At 43.4% G+C, this 24586-nt stretch overlaps 1 protein-coding gene across 3 annotated transcripts in view; it reads right to left on the reverse strand.

Moving 5' to 3' along the window:
- The window catches only part of lingo2 (leucine rich repeat and Ig domain containing 2), an 801437-nt gene that overhangs the window by 507202 nt on the left and 269649 nt on the right, over positions 1–24586 (reverse strand). For all 3 annotated transcript variants that reach the window (XM_061891801.1, XM_061891802.1, XM_061891803.1), the window contains exon 3: positions 264–360. The gene's annotated coding sequence lies outside the window, so the exon portion shown is untranslated. The remainder of the gene's footprint in view (positions 1–263; positions 361–24586) is intronic.

Raw genomic sequence — 24586 nt, forward strand, 5'->3', positions numbered from 1 at the left:
ATGGAATCGTAATTCAGAATTTTCTGCACCCTTAAAATGAAAGATGTCACCATCCCGATCTGACAACCATTGGTACTTAAAATTAAGTACAGATAGAAGGGAAGCAGTGAACAACAAAGACTAGACGGGTAAAAGTATCAACCTGATCTGATATCTAAGATATACATATTTTCTGTCCAAAACACTTGTTCATGTGAATGGATTTCGCATCTCGGAAAACGGTGTATATTCGGAGAAAATGGTAAAAATGATGAAGTGGGTACCTGCGAGGCTTTCCGGTGTCAGATGAGTGTTAAGAATGTTGACGTACGATTCCCCCCGCTGTATGCCTTGCTTTTCCCAGGTTTTTGACTGCAGGCTCTGGAAGAAAAGAGAAAAAAAAAAGAAGAAGAAGCAAATCAGAGGAGACATGGCAAGTGAGCTCACCACTTTGACCAACTCAGCCACCACAAAAGCCTCGTGATCCGTGATAAAAAAAAAAAAAAAATCCTGGAAGAAATGTCAGTCGGAGGTAGGCGGGTGAGCCAAAAGTGTGCGGGGAAGTGAAGCACCGCCATGACAAATGTGCCGTGCTCGCATGGCCAACTTGATCATTTTTCCGCCTAAACAGCGGCCTCCAGATCGGCTCATTGCCCCGCCGACTCAACGCGGGAGACAAGTGAGCAGAATCTTCAGGGCCTTAACTTTAAAAACCACCTGAGACGACAACTGTGTTGGCTCAAAGTTTTCTCTTCAAAATACTTTTTTTTTTCCCAGCGAATGTGGCGGTGGTGTGTTGTCAGGACCAGGGAGGTCTTCTTCTCTGCTGGTCTAAGACAGGCCGTGCGTGCTAGCAATCTTTGAAATCATTTTTGAAAAATCAATCTTGTTGTTGTAATTTTTGTGGTGTGTTTGGTCCGTTTTACATTATAAAAGGGGGGGGGGGGGGGGAGACACAGGTCCAGTGGCCATGGATTAAGTGCTGGCTGTCATGAGTCCGGACCCAAGGTGGACCCCTCACCTGTGCATCGATTGGGGACATCTCTATGGACTAGACTTTTACAATATTATGTTAGATCTACTGTGGACTGGACTCTCACACTATTATGTTAGATCCACTATGGACTGGACTTTCACTATTTTAGATCCACTGTGGACTGGATTTTCAATATTATGTTTGATCCACTATGGACTGGACTTTCACTATTATGTTAGATTCACTATGGACTGGACTCTCACTATTATGTTAGATCCACAATGGAGTTGACTTTTACTATTATGTTAGATCCACTATCGACTGGACTCTCACTATTATGTTAGATCCACTATGGACTCGACTCACACTATTACGTTAGATCCACTATGGACTTGACTCTCACTGTTACGTTAGATCCACTATGGACTGGACTTTCACTATTTTAGATCCACTGTGGACTGGATTTTCAATATTATGTTAGATCCACTATGGACTGGACTCTCACTATTATGTTAGATTCACTATGGACTGGACTCTCACTATTATGTTAGATCCACTATGGACTGGACTCTCACTATTATCTTAGATCCATTATGGACTGGACTCTCACTAATATGTTAGATCCACTATGGACTGGACTTTCATTATTATGCTAGATCCACTATGGACTGGACTCTCACTATTATGTTAGATCCACTACGGACTGGACGCTCATTATTATGTTAGATCCACTATGGACTGGACTTTCATTATTATGCTAGATCCACTATGGACTGGACTCTCACTATTATGTTAGATCCACTATGGACTGGACTCTCACTATTATGTTAGATTCACTATGGACTGGACTCTCACTATTATGTTAGATTCACTATGGACTGGACTCTCACTATTATGTTAGATCCACTATGGACTGGACTCTCACTATTATCTTAGATCCATTATGGACTGGACTCTCACTAATATGTTAGATCCACTATGGACTGGACTTTCATTATTATGCTAGATCCACTATGGACTGGACTCTCACTATTATGTTAGATCCACTACGGACTGGACGCTCATTATTATGTTAGATCCACTATGGACTGGACTTTCATTATTATGCTAGATCCACTATGGACTGGACTCTCACTATTATGTTAGATCCACTACGGACTGGACGCTCATTATTATGTTAGATCCACTATGGAATGGACTTTGGGGGGGAGGCCTCCCCACTTATACGGTCCTCTGCAAGATTTGTCATAGTCATTCTCATCGACGACCCACTGGGTTGTGAGTTTTTCCTTGCCCTGATGTAGGCGCTCAACCGTGGATGTCGTTGTAGCTTGTGCAGCCCTTTGAGACACTTGTGATTTACGGCTATATAAATAAACATTGATTGATTGAAATACAAACCCCGTTTCCATATGAGTTGGGAAATTGTGTTAGATGTAAATATAAACAGAATACCATGATTTACAAATCCTTTTCAACCCATATTCAGTTGAATATGCTACAAAGACAACATATTTGATGTTCAAACTGATAAATATTTATTTTTTTGCAAATAATCATCAACTTTAGAATTTGATGCCAGCAAAATGTGACAAAGATGTTGGGAAAGGTGGCAATAAATACTGATAAAGTTTAGGAATGCTAATCAAACACTTATTTGGAACATCCCACAGGTGTGCAGGCTAATTGGGAACAGGTGGGTGCCATGATTGGGTATAAAAGCAGCTTCCCAAAAATTGGGCACCCCTTCGTCCACAACTGTGTGAGCAAATAGTCAAACAGTTTAAGAACAACGTTTCTCAAAGTGCAGTTGCAAGAAATTTAGCGGTTTCAAAATCTACACTCCATAATATCATCAAAAGGTTCAGAGAATCTGGAGAAATCACTCCACGTAAGCGGCATGGGCGGAGACCAACATTAAATGATTGTGACCTTCAATCCCTCAGACGGCACTGTATCAAAAAAAACGATATCAATCGCTAAAGGATATCACCACATGGCCTCAGGAAGACTTCAGAAACCCACTGTCAGTAAATACAGTTTGTCGCTACATCTGTAAGTGCAAGTTAAAGCTCTACAATGCAAAGCGAAAGCCATTTATCAACAACATCCAGAAACGCTGCCGGCTTCTCTGGGCCCGAGATCATCTAAGATGGACATATGCAAAGTGGAAAAGTGTTCTGTGGTCTGACGAGTCCATATTTCAAATTTTTTGGGGAAACTATGGAAGTTTGGGTCCTCAGGAACAAAGAGGAAAAGACCCATCCAGACTGTTATCGACGCAAAGTTCAAAAGCCAGCATGTGTGATGGTATGGGGGTGCATTAGTGGCCAAGGCATGGGTAACTTACACATCTGTGAAGGCACCATTAATGCTGAAAGGTACATACAAGTTTTGGAGCAACATATGTTGTCATCCAAGCAACGTTATCATGGACGCCCCTGCTTATTTCAGCAAGACACTGCCACACCATGTGTTACAACAGCGTGGCATCAAAGTAAAAGAGTCTGGGTACTACACTGACCTGCCTGTAGTCCAGAACTGTCTCCCACTGAAAATTTTGAAGCCTAAAATACGACATTAGAGACCTCGGACTGTTAAACAACTTAAGCTGTACATCAAGCAAGAATGGGAAAGAATTCCACCTGAAAAGCTTCAAAAATGTGTCTCCTCAGTTCCCAAACGTTTATTGAGCGTTGTTCAAAGAAAAGGTGATGCAACACAGTGGTGAACATGCCCTTTCCCAACTACTTTGGCACGTGTTTTAGCCATGACATTTTAAGATAATTATTATTTGCAAAAAAAAAAAATAAAGTTTATGAGTTTGAACATCAAATGTCTTGTCTTTGTAGTGCATTCAATTGAATATGAGTTGAGAAGGATTTGCAAATCATTGTATTCCGTTTATATTTACATCTAACACAATTCCCCAACTCCTATGGAAACGGGGTTTGTAACATACAGCTTCTCCACTTTAGTCATATTTTTTGCGCTTGAGAAAGTTCTTTATTACTTTAGCTCCAGACTTTTTATGTTTGTTCGATATGGTCATGACTGCCACAAGTGGTGGAAAAGTGTATTACAATTGAGTATGGAACACAGTTAAGAAACACGGTTAAAAAAACACTGAATTAAGGCCAATAGACTAGTGTAAGAAGTCTGATACTTGCTGTATTTACAATTGGTTAAAAACAAGTGGAAGTAAAAACTGACCGAGGGAGCGGAACCGAGATTTGTTGACAACAATTTGAGAAAACACGAGTTGACAGGTTCCTGCATTCTCTTTTTCACATCCTCTGAAGGAATGACCTTTAGAACGTTAAAGAATATTAGCAGCAAACCTGTCTGTGCTCCTATTGATTACATCTCAAAACATCGCCACAAACATCAGGATGGCTGCCAAAGTTCAGGTAATGTGACAAAAAAATGTCTTAGAGAAAGTAAACGTGGACAAAAAAAAGTGTCAGACTTCTCCAGGCTTACTAACGAGTCGAGACGTAGGGAATGGAACCTTGTTGACATCATTTGGAGCACTGGCTCCAACAAGGAAGCTGGAATCTAACCGACAGTTACTACCTCTTACCAGGCCTCCTTTGGAGCCAGGAGGTCCAAATCAGGACATCTGCTCTGTGCTCCCAAAGGAGGAAACAATTCCAGGACACTGATTATGAAATTAGACGGTGCTGAGCAGGAGGATGCAGAGAAACATGGCGTCAAATGATTGAGAACCTCTAGTGGACAAATTGTGAATGGCAGGGAAACTGCAGAAGGAGGTCCTAATAAACTATATTGCCAAACGTATTTAGCCACCTGCCTTGAATCCCATATGAACATCAAGTCCCATCCCATTCCTAACTAATAAGGTTCAATATGACGTCGGTCCACCTTTTGCAGCTATTGCAGCTTCAACTCTCCTGGGAAGGCTGTCCACAAGGTTGTGGAGTGTGATTATAGGAATTTTCCACCATTCTTCCAAAAGCGCATTGATGAGGTCACACACTTATGTTGGTCGAGAAGGCCTGTCTCCGTTCTAATTCATCCCAAAGGTGTTCTATAGGGTTCAGGTCAGGACTCTGTGCAGGCCAGTCAAGTTCATCCACACCAGACTCTGTCATACATGTCTTTATGGACCTTGCTTTGTGCACTGGTGCACAGTCATGTTGGAAGATGGGAGCATGGAATTGTTCAATATTTGTTTTGGTATCTTGGAGCATTCAGATTCCTTTCAAAGGAATGAAGGGGCCTAGCCCAACTACAGAAAAACAACTCCACACCATAATTCCTCCCTCACCAAATTCCACATTTGACACAATGCAGTCCAAAATGTACCGTTTTGCTGCCAACCTCAAAACCCAAACTCATCCATCAGATCACCAGACAAAGACAGAGTCCTGACCTGAACCTGATAGAACACCTTTAAGATGAATTATAACAGAGACTGAAAGCCAGGCCTTCTCGACCAACATCAGTGTGTGACATCACCAATGCACTTTTGGAGGAATAGTGTAAAATTCCTATAAACACACTCCGCAACCTTGTGGACAGCCTTCCCAGAAGAGTTGAAGCTGTAATAACTGCAAAAGGTGGATCCATATCATATTGAACCCTATGGGTTAGGAATGGGATGGCACTTCAAGTTCATATGTGAGTCAAGGCAGGTGGCCAAATACTTTTGGCAATATCGTGTATTTAAGGAAGGCTTTCCATCCATCTTCTTCCACTTATCCGAGTTCGGGTCGCGGGGGCAGCAGCCTAAGCAGGGAAGCCCAGACTTTCCTCTCCCCAGCCACTTCGTCTAGCTCTTCCCGGGGGATCCCGAGGTGTTCCCAGGCCAGTCGGGAGACATAGTCTTCCCAACGTGTCCTGGGTCTTCCCCGTGGCCTCCTACCGGTCGAATGTGCCCTTAATACATCTCTAGGAAGGCGTTCGAGTGGCATCCTGACCAGATGCCCGAACCACCTCATCTGGCTCCTCTCCATGTGGAGGAGCAGCGGCTTTACTTTGAGTTCCTCCCGGATGACAGAGCTTCTCACCCTATCTCTAAGGGAGAGACCCGCCACCCGGCGGAGGAAACTCATTTGGGCCGTTTGTACCCGTGATCTTATCCTTTTGGTTATAACCCAAATTTCATGACCATAGGTGAGGATGGGAACGTAAATCGACCGGTAAATTGAGAGCTTTGCCTTCCAGCTCAGCTCCTTCTTCCCCACAACGGATCGATACAGCGTCCGCATTACTGAAGACGCCGCACTGATCCACCTGTTGATCTCACAATCCACTCTGAACAAGACTCCTAGGTACTTGAACTCCTCCACTTGGGGCAGGGTCTTCTCCCCAACCCGTAGATGGCCCTCCAACTTTTTCCGGTCGAGAACCATGGACTCAGACTTGGAAGTTTTGATTCTTATCCTGGTCGCTTCACACTCGGGTGCGAACTGATCCAGTGAGAGCTGAAGATTCTGTCCAGATGAAGCCATCAGGACCACATCATCTGCAAAAAGCAGAGACCTAATCCTGCGGTTACCAAACCGGAACCCCTCAACGCCTTGACTGCGCCTAGAAATTCTGTCCATAAAAGTTATGAACAGAATCGGTGACAAAGGGCAGCCTTGGCGGAGTCCAACCCTCACTGGAAACGTGTCCGACTTACTGCCGGCAATGCGGACCAAGCTCTGACACTGATCATACAGGGAGCGGACCGCTACAATCAGACCGTCCGATACCCCATACTCTCTGAGCACTCCCCACAGGATGAGTTTCCATATTGGAATAATTAAAAATACCGTATTTCCTTGAATTACCGCCGGGTATATAGCATGCGCCTACCTAGAATTAAGGCCGGGTCAAACTCGTTTCGCAAAATATAATTTTTATTAGCGCATGTCTAGAATTTCCGCCGGGTCAAACTCATTTCGCTAAATAATTAGCATATGCCAAGAATTTCCGCCGGGTCAAACTCGTCACGTCACGAGTGACACTTCACCTGTCATCATTTTCAAAATGGAAGAGGCTGATTTCAATCATTTGAAATGACATAAAGGGAAGAAGATTAAGAGCTATTCACTAGAATTTAAGGTCCAAGCTATTGAATATGCCAAAAAGAACAGTAAGCAGCTATGTTTTATTAATATACCGTAGCTGCGTGTGTCAAATTTGAGTCATTAAATGACTCCCGCCTGCTGGTGGTAGAGGGCGCTAGTGATCCTTCTTGCAACTGCTCGACTGCAGAAGAAGTGACAACAAGCAGCAAGAGTGAGCAACGTTCGTTTATTTGCTCCTCTCACTTGCACTTTTAACATGGAGGATTACATATCTAAAATAAAACAGTTTTCTAAACTGGACTTTCAATAGTAGCAGGAGGTAATAAAGAAGATCTCCATCGAGACAGAGAGACTTTTAAAACTGAAAAAAGATAACGAAGACTTCTTCTAGGTGTGAGTTTTCCTTGCCCTCTTGTGGGTTCTTCCGAGGATGTCGTAGTCGTAATGGTTTGTGCAGTCCTTTGAGACATTTGTGATTTAGGGCTATATAAATAAACATTGATTGATTGATGAAAAGTTATCGATGCTTTTGATCAGAAGGAGCTGCGCATGGACTTCATTTATAAGTAAATGTAAGACCATAATAACGTTTTTTTTTATTAAATGTGCTTTTCATGATGGTATCCTTTCATCACACTCAAATTTATAAGTGCAGGCCTAAATTTACCGCATGCCTTTGGTAAGCGCCGGAGTGAGAAGAGGTTTTAAATTAATTAGCGTCCCGTCGGCAATTCAAGGAAATACAGTACATAATAAAATAATTATTTGACCAACCGTGTGCTTACATCCATCCATCCATTTTCTACCGCTTATTCCCTTTTGGGGTCGCTGGCGCCTATCTCAGCTACAATCGGGCGGAAGGTGGGGTACACCCTGGACAAGTCGCCACCTCATCGCAGGACCAACACTGATAGACAGACAACATTCACACACTAGGGCCAATTTAGTGTTGCCAATCAACCTATCCCCAGGTGCATGTCTTTGGAGGTGGGAGGAAGCCGGAGTACCCGGAGGGAACCCACGCATTCACGGGGAGAACATGCAAACTCCACACAGAAAGATCCCAAGCCTGGGTTTGAACCCAGGACTGCAGGACCTTCGTATTGTGAGGCAGACGCACTAACCCCTCTGCCACCGTGAAGCCCATAATAATAAAATAAATAAAATACACTTCCTATTAAACAGCAATGGTTGGGTTAGCAGTCCATTTGTCTGAAAATATAGGAACTATTCCACATGATAAAATGCAAAAGTGGACAGGTTATGGTTTTGTGTAACTGATCTCTTTAGTCCCGGTGCACCTAACAAAGTGGTCATTGGCGATTGAAGCATTAAAACGGCTGCACGCCCGGTTTCTTTTAGCGTGTCATCACCGTTCTGTTCTGTGCTTGTATCTTCTTTCCACACCCATGCTCCCTTTCATTCCATCTCGCTTCACTTTTTTGACACTTTCTTTAACCTTTTTTTTTGTTTTTTCATCATCGTCGTATCCAAACTTTGCACCGCCTGCAGAGAAAAGTTTGTCCCGACTCGTCTGCGACATTTCCCTGACCTTTTGAACCAAATTCCGGTGTCTTTCCACAACCCGTGTTTTATTTCCCTCTGCGTGCGAAACGAGCCCTGCTTCGAATTAGCGTCTTGTGGCGTCTGTTCGAGGAGAGGTATGACAAAGAGACGGAGGGGGTTGCTCTTTAATTCTACATGCGCACCACGCTAAAGTCGTGTATGTTGTCATTTTGCACCCAGCTGAAAATAACACTGTAGCGTGTTGCTGCATTATTCATTAGTGGGTTGCCACGGTTACGTAACCCCATGGAAACATGGTGATGCACAACTGTGGACGAGGTTAAGATACGAGAGCTGCGTCGGGCAATGTTGGTGAGGGCACTTGACAGACCTCAATGATTGATTTAAGATGTGTAGCAAAGCCTCTTTTTTATTTATTTATAAATTTATTTTTTAAGCAAGCTATTAGAAAAGCTGCAACTTCAAAAGCGAGCGTTTGAGTGCCTCTTCTATCAAAAGTGGAACAAACAAGTGACAGAGCTGATGGGATTTTCTCTTTTTTCGGTGCTCTCAAGCCTCACAACGGGATTGGTACTCCTCACATTTGAATCGATGCGGTACTAATTCCTGGTACCTGGGTACCGGTACTCATTGGTACCAATTTTGTGTCCCCTGCTGTCCAGTTGTTATCATGTTTTCTTACATTGCTGTGTCCCTTTTGCAAGTGCAGTACTCTACTGTATTATATAGTCAACTTTGCATGCAGTTGCAATGCCAAGACGTTAGGTGGCAGTAGTGTATGTAGTGCTTGTCTTTTGTTGAGTCCTATAAAGTGTTTACCGTATTTCCTTGAATTGCCGTTGGGTATATAGTATGCGCCTGCCTAGAATTACTGTCGGGTCAAACTCGTTTCGCAAAATATTATTTTTATTAGTGCATGTCTAGAATTTCCACCGGGTCAAACTCGTCACGTCAGGAGTGACACTTCACCTGTCATCATTTTCAAAATGGAAGAGGCTGATTTCAATCATTTGAAATCGCATAAAGGGAAGAAGATTAAGAGCTATTCAGTAGGATTTAAGGTCCAAGCTATTGAATATGCTAAAAAGAACAGTAAGCAGCTATGTTTTATTAATATACCGTAGCTGCGTGTGTCAAATATGAGTCATTAAATGACTCCCGCCTCCTGGTGGTAGAGGGCGCTAGTGATCCTTCTTGTGACTACTTGGCTGCAGAAGAAGTGACAAGCAGCAAGAGTGAGCAGTGATTGTTTATTTTTTCCTCTCGCTCGCACTTTTAACATGGAGGATTACATATCTAAAATAAAACAGGTTTCTAAACTGGACTTTCAATTGAAGCAGGAGGTAATAAAGGAAGATCTCCATCGAGACAGAGAGACTTTTAAAACTTAAGAAAGATAAGGAAGACTTCTTTAAAATGTTATCGATGCTTTTGATCAGAAGGAGCTGCGCATGGACTTCATTTATAAGTAAAGGCAAGACCATAATAAAACATTTTTTAATTAAATGTGCTTTTCATGATTATATCCTTACATCACACTCAAATTATTAAGCGCAGGCCTAAATTTACCGCATGCCTTTGGTAAGTGCCGGAGTGAGAAGAGGTTTTAAAATAATTAGCGCATGTTTGCCTTTACCGCTTGCCTTTGGTAAGTGTCGGAGTGAGTAGAGGTTTTAAATTAATTAGCGCCCCGGCGGCAATTCAAGAAAATACGGTATACTGTAAGTATTGTACTTATTACACACCAATTGTCTAAATGTAACGTGCATTTTAGTTGTTGTTAAAACCACCATGTAAAATATTTTCAATGCTAAATTTTAGCATGTCTAAGGCAAATCCAATACATGTTAGCATTAAGCTAGCGCATTTTGACAAGTGGAGCCTTACTGTGGAATGGTTAAGTACGACGTTTCTTAGAGTAAGTCTGATTGAGTCCTTTGTCTGTAGTGATGGGTGCTGGATTTTTTGGCACGGACCGATTCATGTAAAATCCAAAAATGTGACGTCACGCCCGGTTGCCGACTCAACCGGCTCTTCGGATTTCACCTGAACGCGGACTTAGCCAAACTACATCAAGCCACTGTTGCAATTTTCATTGCCGACGTTAGTAAAGTAAGGCTCCACTTTTCCAAAAATGTAATAGCTTTAAGCTAATATACATTTGTATACATTTGCTAATAACATGCCACTGATTAGCATTAGCCATTCTACATGGTTATTTTTTCAAATTTGGTAACGATTACTAAAGCTAAGATGCACGGTACAATTAAACAGCTGGCGCGTAATAGAAATGATCATACAGTATTAACACTTTTTAGGGCGCAACAAAAAAACAAAAACACAACATGAACTATATTCACTACTGCCATTCAAAATATACAGATAGATAGATAGATAGATAGATAGCACTTTATTTATTTCTTCAGAAAAAATTGATTTAATGTCTTGGACTTGCACTTGTAGTTTAATCTGAATGTAATACATGCAAATGATAATGCAATGATAATAAAACAAGGTATGACAACTGGACAACAGTTATAATCAGCTCATTTTTAAATGGTGCAATACAAAATGAGAGGTTTTCTATAAAAAAAAGATATTCATACATTTATATATATGTATGTGTGTGTATATATATATATATATATATATATATATACATGCGATTCATTCAAAAATTATATTTCTTTTGACAGCTCTAATTCTACCGGTTCGAATGTGAATGTTACCCATCCCTACTTCTTAGTGCTTGACTGCTTGTTTCTCGGCCAAGTGCTTAAGCCGGTGCCAAGTCCTCAACCGGGCGTGACATCACATGCTCCAAAGGTACGGAAACGTGACACCCTTTGATTTTACGCGAGTCGGTACTCAGAAGTCCCCACAAACTATGGTCGAGACCTATAGAAGCATTTTAGTAAACTTTCCATCACACTGGTTACAGTTAGTATGTTATAAAAAAAAAAAAAAATAAATCATGTTTGCATAAAAGGAAAGGTTTATAGGCTCGGAACTGTACTCCACTGATTTCCCCACAAGCTGGCACAATGACACTCACAATTGTACTTAAATTGCATTATAAAAATCCAGAAAATCCCATGCTGGGGATACATCATGGTGGTCTGCGCACCATGCATTTGTATTCCGTGTTGTGATTATATGAACTCTGAACAAACAAGTGCATTATTAATACTTCACCAGCTGGATTTACACTCTCCGATTCTTAATAATTGCATTAATATGCAGGCGTATGTTGCACCTCGCAGCAGCTAAGTCCTCTTTTGCCAATCCAGAAAGCCGAGCCCTGATCCTATTGACCGTGTCTTCCCCTACCTGAGCCCTTTATGAACCACACATCCCGACTCTCCGGGGACCCTCATTAAGCCTTTCTTCAATTAAGCCGCCTCACAATTACCGAGTTGCTCAAATCCCTCCCGGAGGCGGATCAGCTAGCGTGGTGACGAACGCACACGTCCATAACTTCTGTATGCATGCTTCAGTTATTTATTAGTATATCCTAAATGTATTGATTATTAGCTTTCGGAAAAATCAATGGAAATATACACTATATTGCCAGACGTATTTGGCCACCCATCCAAATGATGAGAATCAGTTGTCCTAATCACTTGGCCGGGCCACATGTGTATAAAATTAAGCAGAAAGGCATGGAGACTGTTTCTACAAACATTTTGTGAAATAATGGGCCGCTTTCAGTGATTTCCAGCGTGGAACTGTTAAAGGATGCCACCTGTGCAACAAATGCCATTGTGAAACTTCCTCGCTTCTAAATATTCCAAAGTCAACTGTCGGCTTTAATGTAAGCAAATGGAAGAGTTTGGGAACAACAGCAACTCAGTGGTAGACCACATAAACTGACAGAGAGAGGTCAGCGGATGCTGAAGTGCATAGTGCAAAGACTTTCTGCACAGTCAGTTGCTACAGAGCTCCAAACTTCATGTGACCTTCCAATTAGCCCACGTACAGTACGCAGAGAGCTTCATGGATTGGGTTTCTATGGCCGTGCAGCTGCATCTAAGCCATACATCACCAAGTCCAATGCAAAGCGTGGGATGCAGTGGTGTAAAGCACGTCGCCACTGGACTCTAGAGCAGTGGAGACGCCTTCTTTGGAGTGATGAATCACTCTTGTCCAACTGACTGTGCAGAAAGTCAGCGACATCTTTGCACTATGCGCATCAGCTTCTGCTGACCACTCTCTGTCAGTGTATGTGGCCTACCACTTGGTGGCTGAGTTGCTGTTGTTCCCAAACTCTTCCATTTTCTTATAGTAAAGCCGACAGTTGACGATGGAATTTTTAGAAGTGAAGAAATTTCACGACTGGATTTGTTGCACAGGTGGCAGGTGACATTTCCACGCTGGAAATCACAGAGCAGCCTATTTCTTTCACAAATGTTTGTAGAAACAGTCTCCATGCCTAAGTGCTTGACTTTATACACCTGTGGCCGGGCCAAGTGATTACAACACTTGATTCAGATCATTTGGATGGGTGGCCAAATACTTTTGGCTATATAGTGTAATTTCAGGTCCAGAAGTCAATCACATCTCATCCAGAGATTGCCTTTGGGCAATGAGGACCTTAAAGGAATGCAGGGTTTGGATTTTAGGAAGAAGCTAATCACATTTGCGACATCTGGTAAGAGCCCTCACCGGTAGGAGTAGAGTCGACTCAAGGGACCAAAATTACCCCGCACGGATGGGCTTTGTCCAGACTACCTGGCTCCAAGACTGGAACAAAAACGAGTATGAGACCGTCTGTAAGGTATATAACGAGAAGTTGCCCTCAGAGAGAGAGAGAGATTTTTATTTCGCTAACCATTCCTCGAGGTTTGCCTGATCAAATACAAGCTACAATTCCTCACCGGCGTCACCTTTGATCCATTACCAACACCAAGTCGTCCCCAAGTTTCAACGGGGATGACAAAACCAGCTATATACAACATCTACATTATTTGTCATACATAAAAATGCCATTTGTGAAGATATTAATAAAATACATGATAACATAATTCACATTCTTATTTTTATTGCAGCAGAGACAGCTCCACCTACTTCATGCGAGACTTGACGGCGTCACCGATGTTATGCCAATGAGGCCACGCTGTTTCGCCCACCGACCGTACCGGAAATGATTGTTTTTCCATGAAAGGCAGAGAAGGGCAACATTGTGTGAAGAATTGAAAGTAAACATGAATTTGTGCATGGACACATGTCTCCAGTATTTTACATATAGCAGGTAAGATGCTTGTTGGTCTAGAGTTGCCCTCATTAAAAGCCAATTTAGTGTCCTTATGTAGAGGAGTAACCTTTGCCACCTTTCATATCTTTGGACACAGGCCCACTTGTAAACATCTATTAAAAAGATGACAAACAGGTACTGATATGATACCAGCAGTCATTCTCAGTAACTAATTATCCAGGTTGTCTATACCAGTTACCTTGTTGTGCGTAAAAGAGTGTGGTAACCTCTCAACCTGATGACAATTGAATTCACAGCCCTTCTTATCCATTATAATATTCCTAATGAGCTCAGTTGATGTGTTGTAATTGGATATATGCATACCATGCCTCAATTGAGATACCTAGTCAACATAATAGTTATTAAAATGATTTGCAATGTCACATGGCTTAGTCAGTACTAAATCATTTGATTCCACAAAAGCTGTACAGACATTGTTCTTTCTACCCGTGATTTCAGTCAAAACATTCCATACGTTTTTGCTCTCATATCTCACATCATATAACCTCTGTTTGTAATATTCCCTTCTTTTTTCCAGTTTGTTTAACTTTGTGACCCGGTTTCTTAAGGAACACTACTTACGCCTGTCATCAATTAAACCTGAGTTGACTGAGCCTAGTGGATGGTGAGATCGACAGGCGGATCGGTGCGGCGTCTTCAGTAATGCGGACGTTGTACCGATCCGTTGTGGTGAAGAAGGAGCTGAGCCGGAAGGCAAAGCTCTCAATTTACCGGTCGATCTAAGTTCCCATCCTCACCTGTGGTCATGAGCTTTGGGTCATGACCGAAAGGATAAGATCACGGGTACAAGCGGCCGAAATGAGTTTCCTCCGCCGTGTGGCGGGTCTCTCCCTTAGAGATAGGGTGAGAAGCTCTGCCATCCGGGAGGAACTCAAAGTAAAGCCGGTGCTCCTTCACATCGAGAGGAGCCAGATGAGGTGGTTCGGGCATCTGGTCAGGATGCCACCCGAACGCCTCCCTAGGGAGGTGTTTAGGGCACGTCCAACCGGTAGGAGGCCACGGGGAAGACCCAGGACACGTTGGGAAGACTATGTCTCCCGGCTGGCCTGGGAACGCCTCGGGATCCCCCGGGAAGAGCTAGACGAAGTGGCTGGGGAGAGGGAAGTCTGGGTTTCCCTGCTTAGGCTGTTGCCCCCGCGACCCGACCTCGGATAAGCGGAAGATGATGGATGGATGATGGATGGATGGATGGACTGAGCCTTTCTTTGCCATGTCTCTTTCTGTCATTAAACTCCTAACTCCATTATCAATCCATGGGGCAGACTTATTTTTGACTGAAAACTTTTTTAAAAGGGGCCCCGCCCCCTTTACATCAACAGCGAAGAGGTGGAGACAGTCAGCTCCTTCAAGTTCCTCGGCACCCTCATATCTGCTGACCTCTCCTGGACCCAAAATACAACTGCGGTCATCCTGAAGCCCCAGCAGGGACTCCACTTTCTGAGGGTGCTGAGGAAGAACGGACTGGAGAAAAAACTGATGGTGACTTAATGAAGGGCGTGTCTTAATGAAATTAAACAATGGATGTCCGCTAACTTTTTGCAACTCAACGCCAAAAAAAACGGAAATGCTGATTATCGGTCCTGCTAGACACCGAACTCTATTTAATAATACAACTGTAACATTTGACAACCAAACAATTAAACAAGGCGACACGGTAAAGAATCTGGGTATTATCTTCGACCCAACTCTCTCCTTTGAGTCACACATTAAAAGCGTTACTAAAACGGCCTTCTTTCATCTCCGTAATATCGCTAAAATTCGCTCCATTCTGTCCACAAAAGACGCCGAGATCATTATCCATGCGTTTGTTACGTCTCGCCTTGACTACTGTAATGTATTATTTTCGGGTCTGCCCATGTCTAGCATTAAAAGATTACAGTTGGTACAAAATGCGGCTGCTAGACTTTTGACAAGAACAAGAAAGTTTGATCACATTACGCCTGTACTGGCTCACCTCCACTGGCTTCCTGTGCACTTAAGATGTGACTTTAAGGTTTTACTACTTACGTATAAAATACTACACGGTCTAACTCCATCCTATCTTGCCGATTGTATTGTACCATATGTCCCGGCAAGAAATCTGAGTTCAAAGGACTCCGGCTTATTAGTGATTCCCAAAGCCCCAAAAAAGTCTGCGGGCTATAGAGCGTTTTCCGTTCGGGCTCCAGTACTCTGGAATGCCCTCCCGGTAACAGTTCGAGATGCCACCTCAGTAGAAGCATTTAAGTCTCACCTTAAAACTCATTTGTATACTCTAGCCTTTAAATAGACTCCCTTTTTAGACCAGTTGATCTGCCGTTTCTTTTCTTTTTCTTCTATGTCCCACTCTCCCTTGTGGAGGGGGTCCGGTCCGATCCGGTGGCCATGTACTGCTTGCCTGTGTATAGGCTGGGGACATCTCTGCGCTGCTGATCCGCCTCCGCTTGGGATGGTTTCCTGCTGGCTCCGCTGTGAACGGGACTCTCGCTGCTGTGTTGGATCCGCTTTGGACTGGACTTTCGCGACTGTGTTGGATCCATTATGGATTGAACCTTCACAGTATCATGTTGGACCCGCTCGACATCCATTGCTTTCCTCCTCTCCAAGGTTCTCATAGTCATCATTGTCACCGACGTCCCACTGGGTGTGAGTTTTCCTTGCCCTTATGTGGGCCTACCGAGGATGTCGTAGTGGTTTGTGCAGCCCTTTGAGACACTAGTGATTTAGGGCTATATAAGTAAACATTGATTGATTGATTGATTGACTTTCTATCGCTCGGCTGTCGAGAGCCTGCCGACGTACTGCATAACAGTGTGGTACGCCAGCTGCACTGAAGCAGACAAACAGGCGATTCAGAGGGTCATAAAGTCTGCACAAAAAATCATCGGCTGCCCCCCTGCCCTCCCTGAAGGATTTACGTAACTCAAGAAAGCAAAAGGCATCATTAAGGAAAACACACACCCTGGCTTCCACCTGTTCGACCTGCTACCTTTGGGCAGGCGCTACAGGTGCATCAGAGCAAGAACAAACAGTCTCCGAGACAGCTTCTTTCCCAGAGCTGTCAACATGTTGAACTCTAACTTATAATAATAATTCACCCCTGTACAATATCCTACCCTAATACCCTACTGTGCCATACTACCCTTTGAGTGCAATACGTCCGGCACTGATTGTCATTTATTACTTCGGTACTCTTGTTTTGTTCTGTATATTGTACAGTATTTTGTATCTTTATAGTGTTTTGTATATTGTACAGGATTGCTTATTATTTTTTATTGGATATTAGTCCGTTTATTTCAATTGTTAATTGTTCCTTTTTGACCTCTTGTGCCCATATTTGTTCCCACTACCGCACTTTAAGTTGGAATCCTTAATCTGGTTTTATGCAAATATAATGAAAATAAAGCCCATTCTATTCTATTCTATGAATGAATCCAATGCGGCCCCAGGGTCTTCCTCACTGCACACCTTGTTCCAATTTAAAAATGATACTTCATAAATATGATCAATGCATGTTGCTAACATAATACCATCACTACCTACACCTATTCTTATAGGAGCGGAAACAATTTGGGACGGATTGCAAACATTTACCATGGATAGTAACTTATATATTTAAGTCTCATCTTAAAACTCATCTGTATACTCTAGCCTTTAAATAGACCTCCTTTCTAGACCAGTTGATCTGCCGCTTCTTTTCTTTCTCCTATGTCCCCCCCTCCCTTGTGGAGGGGGTCCGGTCCGATGACCATGGATGAAGTACTGACTGTCCAGAGTCGAGACCCAGGATGGACCGCTCGTCGGGACCCAGGATGGACCGCTCGCCTGTATCGTTTGGGGACATCTCTACGCTGCTGATCCGCTTGAGATGGTTTCCTGTGGACGGGACTCTCGCTGCTGTCTTGGAGCCACTATGGATTGAACTTTCACAGTATCATGTTAGACCCGCTCGACATCCATTGCTTTCGGTCCCCTAGAGGGGGGGGGGGTTGCCCACATCTGAGGTCCTCTCCAAGGTTTCTCATAGTCAGCATTGTCACTGGCGTCCCACTGGATGTGAATTCTCCCTGCCCACTGGGTGTGAGTTTTCCTTGCCCTTTTGTGGGTTCTTCCGAGGATGTTGTAGTCGTAATGATTTGTGCAGTCCTTTGAGACATTTGTGATTTGGGGCTATATAAATAAACATTGATTGATTGATTGATTGATGTTTGTACACCCCTGTCCCAGCCAGGCAACATTCATATCACCCAGTAAATAGATCTGATATCCTGTCAAACATCTGACACAACTCTTTCAGATACGGAGCATCGGCACTAGGTCTATAGAAACAGCATACTATAATTGGTTTCAAATAAGGCAGATGGACCTGCACACAAATAGCTTCGATGCTCCCCCTCATCAAATCGTTACGCACTTCGGTCGAGAAATTATTCCGAACATAAATAGTCACCCCTCCCACAAACCTGTTTCTAGCTTTCCTAAAAATTAAGAACCCCTCATTGGCTACAACTGAATCAGAAAAGGAATCATCAAGGTGGGTCTCCGAAATGGCAAAGATATTAATAAAATTATCTCTACTTCATTGTACTTATTATGCAGGCTGCATACATTGATTGAGAAGCACCTTCAGCACCTTCAGCACCAGCACAACTTATACCACAACTTCATTGACTTTAAAAAAGCCTTTGACCGTGTCTGGCATGAAGGACTATGGCAGGTTCTCAGAAATTACAACTTTGACAATAATCTCATACAGGTCATCCAAGCACTTTATACGGACTCAAGCAGTGCAGTTCTCATCAAAAACAGCATAGGACAACCTTTTAAAGCATCTATCGCTGTCCGCCAAGGCTGTCTTCTCTCCCTTGTCCTATTTAATGTCTTCCTGGAAAAAGCACTTCGAGATTTCCACACCTCCGTTACCATCGGAGGAAGAACCGTCTCCAACCTTCGCTTCGCGTATGACATCGACCTTATGGCAAAAAGTGAGGCTGAACTCCAGGAACTGACCACCAGACTGGAGGAGGCGGCAAGAGCTTACGGAATGGAGATAAGTGCAGAGAACAGCAAGAACTTGGTCATCAGTCACAATCACTTACCACCACCGAACATCACATTGAATGGACAAACCAAGGAGGAAGTAAAGGACTTTAAGTACCTCGGGTCCTTTGTGAGTGAAGATGGTAGCTCCACAAAAGAGATCAGAGCAAGAATCGGCAAAGCAACATCAGCCATGACAAGACGGACCAGTATCTGGAAACGCAATACCATCAGCTTCCAGGTGAAGGTAAGACTCTACAAGTCACTTGTTCTATCCACCCTACTCTAGGGTTGTGAGAACTAGACGCTCACAGTGGACACTGAGCGCAGGATACAGTCCTTTGAAAGCAAGTGTTACAGAAGAATGCTACATATATCATACAGTGAACACCGGACAAATGATCATGTTAGACAGCTAGTTACCACCCATGCTGGCCAACAGGAACCTCTACTCTCAACAGTTAAACGTCGCAAGCTGACCTGGTTTGGCCATGTCACAAGGCACACCTCCCTGTCAAAGACCATGCTGGAGGGATCAGTAGAGGGAAAGCGGAGACGAGGCAGGCAAAGAAAGGCCTGGATGGACAACATCAAAGAATGGACTGGCTGCAGCTTCCAAACCCTGCTACGAACAGCAGAAGATCGTGAGCACTGGAGATCCCTGACTGTCCAATGATTCACCATGACACCCCTGCGGCCTCCAAGGCCATGGGATCAGTGAGTGAGTGAGTAAGTGAGTGAGCATATATTGACCGGAGCCAACACCAGGCCCCTATGAAGGCCCAGCTTAATGCAGGACATAACAGTACTGGAAGTAGTCTTGACACAGGCCAAACCACGATGCTAAAAACACCCACGAATGCCCATTCGAAAAAAGCCAGGGGGTAATCTTTGGGTCCCGATACAACTGTCCATTTATGTACAGCCTATCGACTGTTAGTGACAGTCTCTTGTTCTGGGCCCGGTTCTCTCTCATGATCGGTGACAGTTTCTTTATACTTCCTCCGAATGAAGTTGTTTGGAATTTGTCTAATTGGTGACATCAGCTGATTTCTACACGTATTGCAGAAATTTACCCGAAAGCTTTGCTCGAGTCCTTCGTCGCGATAGGGTTATAGGTAGGGGTGCATTGATACACAAAATTCACATCCTGTGGACGGGACTCTCGCTGATGTCTTGGATCCGCTTTGAACTGAATTCTCGCGGCTGTGTTGGAGCCACTATGGATTGAACTTTCACAGTATCATGTTAGACCCGCTCGACATCCATTGCTTTCGGTCCCCTAGAGGGGGGGGGTTGCCCACATCTGAGGTCCTCTCCAAGGTTTCTCATAGTCAGCATTGTCACTGGCGTCCCACTGGGTGTGAGTTTTCCTTGCCCTTTTGTGGGTTCTTCCGAGGATGTCGTAGTCGCAATGATTTGTGCAGTCCTTTGAGACATTTGTGATTTGGGGCTATATAAATAAACATTGATTGATTGATTGACATTTCGGTTCGTTTCAACACTTTAGTGTCACAGTTCGATAATTTACCAATGCAAAAAAAAAAAGAGAAATTTCCATGCCAGGCTGGTCTGAATGAATGTGGGAGGCACATCTTCAAGCCGTGCAGTCGGGTGCACAAAGCGTTTCGTCAGAAGTTGATAAACCGAACCGAGACCATTGTATCGAAAGGTTCATTAGGCATTCGTGTATTGTTGCACTCCTAGTTGTATATTTGCACTAATAGTAGTAAAATGTACTACTGAATTAAAATTCAGACAATACTGCTTCTGAAAAATACCGGTATTTTTTTTTTCCCCAAACATGCTGACTGGAAAAACGAGCAAGCGGCACATGTTAGGCAACGCATACACACGGTGTACTTACAAGCAGACAAACTGGAATGTGGACCTATTCTGAACTAAAACACATGCTAAAGGTGAAGCTTTTCCCACTGCAGCGCCGCTCTAGCTGGTTAGCTAGCTAGCGGCTAATGCTACCTCAGTAGAAGCATTTCAGTCCCATCTTAAAACTCATTTGTATACTCTAGCCTTTAAATAGACCTCCTTTTTAGACCAGTTGATCTGCCGCTTCTTTTCTTTCTCCTATGTCCCCCCCTCCCTTGTGGAGGGGGTCCGGTCCGATGACCATGGATGAAGTACTGACTGTCCAGAGTCGAGACCCAGGATGGACCGCTCGTCGGGACCCAGGATGGACCGCTCGCCTGTATCGGTTGGGGACATCTCTACGCTGCTGATCCGCTTGAGATGGTCTCCTGTGGACGGGACTCTCGCTGCTGTCTTGGATCCGCTTTGAACTGAACTCTCGCTGCTGTCTTGGAGCCACTATGGATTGAACTTTCACAGTATCATGTTAGACCCGCTCGACATCCATTGCTTTCGGTCCCCTAGTTTATCTGCCGTTTCAATTATTTTCTACTCTGTCCCCATATCCCTTGTGGAGGAGGGGGGTGGCACAAGTTCGGTGGCCATGGATGAAGTGCTGGCTGTACAGAGTTGGGACCCCGGGTGGATCGCATGACCTTGCATCGGTTGGGGCAACTCTGTGCTGCTCGGGATGGTCTCTTGCTGGCCCCACTATGGACTGGACTCTCATTATTATGTTAAATCCACTATGGACTGGACCCTAGTATGTTAGATCCACTATGGACTGGACTCTCACACTATTATGTTAGATCCACTATGGACTGGACTCTATTATGTTAGATCCACTATGGACTGGACTCTCACTATAATGTTAGATCCACTATGGACTGTACTCTCACTATTATGTTAGATCCACCTTGGACTGGACTCTCATTATTATGTTGGATCCACTATGGACTGGACTCTCACTATTATGTTGGATCCACTATGGACTGGACTCTCACTATTATGTTAGATCCACTATGGACTGCACCCTATTATGTTAGATCCACTAAGGACTGGACTCTCACTATTATGTTAGATCCACTACGGACTGGACGCTCACTATTATGTTAGATCCACTATGGACTGGACTCTCACTATTATGTTAGATCCACTATGGACTGGACTCTCACTATTATGTTGGATCCACTATGGACTGGACGCTCACTATTGTGTTAGATCCACTATGGACTGGACTCTCACTATTCTGTTAGATCCACTATGGACTGGACTCTCACTATTATGTTGGATCCACTATGGACTGGACGCTCACTATTATGTTGGATCCACTATGGACTGGACTCTCACTATTATGTTAGATCCACTATGGACTGGACTCTCACTATTATGTTAGATCCACTATGGACTGTACTCTCACTCTAATATATTAATGGCAGCCAAGATCATGATTATGATTGAAATTTGAATAATTGTGCAGCCCAAACTTAAGGTTACTAAAATATGACAGAGCAGCTTTGGGAATATGTTATCAATATAAATTATAACATATTCCCGCTTTTTACATAGGACCTGACAAGATCGGTGTACCTAATAAAATGCCAAAGAATAGTTGTGGTGTCTGACCCGGTCTGCCACGGGGTCTTGCCCTGAGGGGTGTTGTTTTCCAGCCTGACAGAAGTACAGAGAGAACAAGAACTCCCTCTCGAATAAATATGACAAAGTGTAACCTCTGAAGGCGCATCATTTGTTCTAATTGAGCACTCGCGGTGACCTCCGACCTGGCCTCCTCATCCATAAACACCATGGAGACGAAAATGAAGGAAAACACAAATATTTCAGAGTCAGCATTGCTTTTTCTTGAAACCGCTGCAAACATCTATTACATATACACTATAATGCCAAAAGTATTTGGCCACCCATCCAAATGATCAGAATCAGGTGTCCTAATCACTAAGCAGGTGTATAAAATCACGCACTTAGGCATGGAGACTGTTTCTACAAACATCTGTGAAAGAATGGGCCGCTTTCAGTGATTTCCAGCGTGGAACAGTCATAGGATGTCACCAGCGCAACAAATCCAGTTGTGAAGTGTCCTCGCTCCTAAATACTCCAAAGTCAACTGTCGGCTGTATTATGAGGAAATGGAAGAGTTTGGGAACAACAGCAACTCAGCCACCAAGTGGTAGGCCACGTAAACGGACAGAGAGGGGTCAGCGGATGCTGAAGTGCAAAGAGGTCGCCGACTTTATACAGTTGCTACAGAGCTCCAAACTTCATGTGACCTTCCAATTAGCCCACGTACAGTACGCAGAGAGCTTCATAGAATGGGTTTCCATGGCCGATCAGCTGCATCTAAGCCATACATCACCAAGTCCAATGCAAAGCGTGGGATGCAGTGGTGTAAAGCACTTCGCCAATGGACTCTAGAGCAGTGGAAACGCCTTCTCTGGAGTGATGAATCACGCTTCTTTATCTGGCAATCTGATGGACAAGTCTGGGTTTGGAGGTTGCCAGGAGAACGATACATTTTGGACTGCATTGTGCTGAGAGTGAAATTAAATGTCGGAGGTATCATGGTGTGGGGTTGTTTTTCAGACGTTGGGGTTGGCCCCTTCGTTCTAGTGAAAGGAACTGCGACTGCTCCAGGAAAACCAAAACATTTTGGACAGTCCCATCCTCCCAAGGTTGTGGGAAGAGTCTGGAGCCGTCCCCCCTCCTCTTCCAACATGACTGTGCACCAGTGCACAAAGCAAGGTCCATACAGACATGAATGACAGAGTCTGGTGTGGATGAACTTGACTGGCTTGCACAGAGTCCTAACTTGAACACCTTTGGGGTGAGTTAGAACGGAGACTGAAAGCCAGGCCTTTTCGACCAACATCAGTGTGTGACCTCACCAATGCGCTCTTGGAATAATGGTCGGAAAATTCCTAAAAACACACTCTGCAACCTTGTGGACAGCCTTCCCAGAAGAGTTGAAGCTGTAGTAGCTTCGATAGGTGGACCCACATTATATTGAACCCTATGGGTTAGCAATGGGATGGTATATATATTATATATATATATATATATATATATATTAGACTGTGCTATCATGTTTAATATTGATGTATTAACGAACTCAAGTCCAATCATATCTCATGCATTCGTAGAAGATTCCTTGAAAAGGTTATTGTAAATGTAGAATAGTAAGCTAATGTCATAACTCACATAAGCAATCAATATGGCAATGGAAAAGTGAGCTGAATGGGTGATTAAACACAATGATATCGTTAGTCCTCAGGGTCGCATGTGATTGCTTTTAATAAAAACGACACCAAAAAAAAAGAAAAAAAAAGATACTGTCGCCAAGCAGCTCATCAGAAGCATTTTGGGCTTTTAATGTATTGCTCAAGGACACTATATCTGGGGTCTGAACTCAATGCACAAGACCGTCATGTTACTTTCTTCCATCAGCGTGCTTACAAACAATAGAGACAGTATCAATCTAAACTGAGGCTTATGTTGTTTATGTGGAGCTTTAAAACATGCACAGATGTTTCTTTTAGTGTTTAACAATATAAAAAAATATTAAATTAATTAATTTTGTTAGTTGCTGAGGTAGAATCCAGGGTAATACTAGGGAGGTACAGATTTGTTTTTCAAAGTCTATTTTGATACCAAAAAATTGCTGTTTTTTTAAGACTGATACCAGCAATTGTTAGCAAATGTTTGTGTTTCACACAATATTTATAATAGGGAAATAATTCTAACAGCCTCCTGTTAGAGGGAGAGAATGTTAGTTATTTTGTAACGCAGTCTGCTGAAAAGGACGGAACCTAAATGTGTGTGTGCGACTGCAAAACCCCAAAAGCAGTGAAGTTGTCACGTTGTGTATAAGGTAAATAAAAACAGAATACA

The sequence above is a fragment of the Nerophis ophidion genome, linkage group LG29, assembly GCF_033978795.1.
Source record: "Nerophis ophidion isolate RoL-2023_Sa linkage group LG29, RoL_Noph_v1.0, whole genome shotgun sequence".
Lineage (NCBI taxonomy): Eukaryota > Metazoa > Chordata > Actinopteri > Syngnathiformes > Syngnathidae > Nerophis > Nerophis ophidion.